Consider the following 3,178-nt stretch of genomic DNA (forward strand, 5'->3'; position numbering starts at 1 on the left):
GGGGGGCGGCCGTGGGGGGGGGGGGGGTCCCTCTGTACTCAGGAACAGGACAAGCCAGAGCAAAACCCAGCTGAGCAGGTGAGAGTCTGAGCAGGTGAGAGTCACGTTTCTGGTCTCAGCAGACCAGACCAAGAGGCTGGACTTTGGGGGTGGAGTTGGAATGTCAGCTGCTATAGAGTTGGAAGAAGGCTGAGTCTGGGGCTGGTTGAGGAGAGGGTGGAGCTTATAGGTAAGGAGGCTATGAATCAGGTCAGGAAAATTATCAGTGACCAAGAGACCTAGATGAAGGGGTTAAAATTTCCTGATGGTATCAGTCTGTGTGGCCTGGAGAAATCTTTGCAAAGTTCACCCAGCATTTTAAGATTATAAAGAGGGAAAGGTTTGGGATACTGATGATACTGCAGGACGTATGTATAAGTGTAATCAGCCCGAATGAAGGCAAAAGAGTGAGGGTTTGGGAAAGGGCCTCAGAATGAGATCATAGTGATACTATGTAAGCAGATGGTATAATAGTGTGAGGAAGGACACTAGGATTTCAGCGAATTTGGGGTTAGGAGTGAACTGTAATGGTAGTTTCTATATCAGAAGAGTGTTAAGATTAGAAAAATGCTTGAGGGAAAAAACCAGGAGACTAAACTGTGCCCTACAACTCCTTATATTTATGTTTGTTATACTTGTACTTATAATTAAACAACGTTTAAACAGGTTTTCTTTAGACTTCTCAGAGTCTTTAAAATGACATTATTAACCTATTCATATCTCATAGAACACAGTTTGGGAAAGGCTGGTTTAACCTAATAAAAAAGGCACAACCAAATTCAACCATCATATATACATAACAAAAACACTGAAAGTAAGGAAAGTATTCCAAAAGGTCTACAGTGAATGACTAGTTGAATTAATTTCTCTTATTCTTTTGTTTCCCATATTTACTCTACGGAGCCTTTACAAGGAACATGAGCTTAGAGAAAGCAGTGGTGTAGTTGTAGGAGGCCACTTTGAAATCGGAGTTTTAAAAGTTATATAACCTTGGACAAGCTCTTTTAACCTCATCAGCTCTGTTTTTTCATCCTCAAAATTGGAAAATAACACCCACCTAATGGGTATGCTGTGAGGATTAAATGGATTATGATATCCAAATCACTCAGCACAATGTCCGGCACATACTGTAGGAGCAAGAGATGAAGTAATTACCATTATTATTGAGTTGTTAGAGTTTTAGTGTTTAAGAAAGGAGCGCTGGTTCAGCTAAGGGCATTGGTCCACTCACTGTGATATCAGGGAAGCCAGAAAACACCATTATCTGAGTTTGTAGCTTACTTGTGAAGCAAATGATTCCAGAACCTGCTCCAGAATATAGAACAGGATTCCACTGGACACCTGGCAGGGAAGATTATGAATTCCCAACTGAGAAATTTTGTCTCGTGGTAGGCAGGCTATGAACACTGTATACTGAAAACAGACAAACAAAAACTTTGCTAATTGCTTAGAACTAAATTTAATCATTGTAACAGAGAAAGGCATTTAACAACTTCCTTCTAAAATACTCAAGATGCTCTGCTAAATGAAAAGAACTTGCACTACACCCATAGTGCCTTTAACATTAAAAATTCTGGCAACTTTACTGCTTCACAATCGATTCTTGGAAACTTGTTCCTTTAGATTCTTTGGAATTCTTAAATAACCTTTTCTGACTTGATTTATTTAAATATCCCAGAATAGCCTCTTGAGCTATAAGTTTGATGATCAAAGACACTATTTTTAGCAGGAAGAGTGCTCTCTGTGACTGATGTTATACTTCATTTTGAGAAGGACAAATTGTTCAAAAGATTGATAGAACCAATGGTATTTTAAACTGAAAGCAGTGCCAAGGCAAATAAGGCAGGTAGGTATGAAGTTGGAACACAAAAAGATAGGGATGTTTTTGCCAGTTTAGCTAAAGGCTGGGGAGGCCTCCCACAAGATGGAAGGCAGAGACAGAGTCCACAACCCAGACATAGTGATCTTCTAGGTAGTTTAGGCACTTCAGCCTAGGTCAGGCTTGTTACCCAAAAACCGGGTTCCCTTCTTGGTGGGTGTTGAGCCAAAAGACACAACCAAGCCAAAGATAGGGAGAAGGAAGGATTTATTACTTGCAGTTAGAAATAACACTGGGGATCTTTCTCAAAGCAGTGTCTCCCTGAACAGCAAAACTGGGGAAGTTTTAAGCCAAGAGTACGTGCATATCCATGAAAGGCCTTGTGTGGTATATGCATATTCATGAAGGGGCTTGAGCTGAGGAGATTTTTAACATTGAACTGGGACAAAGCTTTAGGTGATTAAAGCCACAAGGGTCAGAAAAGATCAACATCATTCCATCCTCCATCTGGGTGGGGGCCTTAGCTGCTGTAGAACTTGAAGATGTGTATCATATTATGTACATCCCTTGAGGAGGAACTAGGACTCTTTTATTGCTGAACTACTGTTTCTTGACTGCTTTTCCTTTGTTCCTGCATTCCCTCACTTCCCTTACGATCATTGATTACTGACACCTGTTTAACGGCAAGCACTGTGGCCAGGCTTAGATCAAAAAATGGCTTTGGCCAAATATGGCTTTTCTTACATCAAGAAAGCCATGCCTGGTTCTCTTTCTCCGTGGACCCCCTACCCTATCTGTTTACAGACTGGCTTGTTTGCCCAGTGCTTAATAACCCAGAGTAGACAGATGGAGACAGGACTCTGTCATAGGTAAAGCCAGTAACTTCTTTGGTGTTATTGATATCCTCCTAGGTGGGAGAAAAATAGGAGATAGAGGAAGGAAGGTCAAGTACAATTTTTCTTATTTTTCTTTACTTTTAAAATTGTGGTAAAATATACATAAGGAAACTTACCATTTTAAAGTGTACAAATCAGTGGCATTATGTACATTCACATTGTTGTGCAACCAGCACCACTATCCAACTATAGAACTTTTTCATCATCCCAGACTGAAACTCTGTACCCATTAAACAGTAACTCTCCAATCCCTCCTACCAGCCAGCCCCTAGTGACCACTATTCTAATTTCTGTTTCTATGAATTTGCCTATTCTAGGCGCCTTGTGTAAATGGAATGTCAATATTTGTTTTTTTTGTGTCTAGCTTCTTTGACTTAGCATGACGTTTTCAAGGTTCATCCATGTTGCACCGTGTTAGAATTTT

The sequence above is a fragment of the Lipotes vexillifer genome, unplaced genomic scaffold (assembly GCF_000442215.2).
Source record: "Lipotes vexillifer unplaced genomic scaffold, Lipotes_vexillifer_v1.1 scaffold217, whole genome shotgun sequence".
NCBI lineage: Eukaryota > Metazoa > Chordata > Mammalia > Artiodactyla > Lipotidae > Lipotes > Lipotes vexillifer.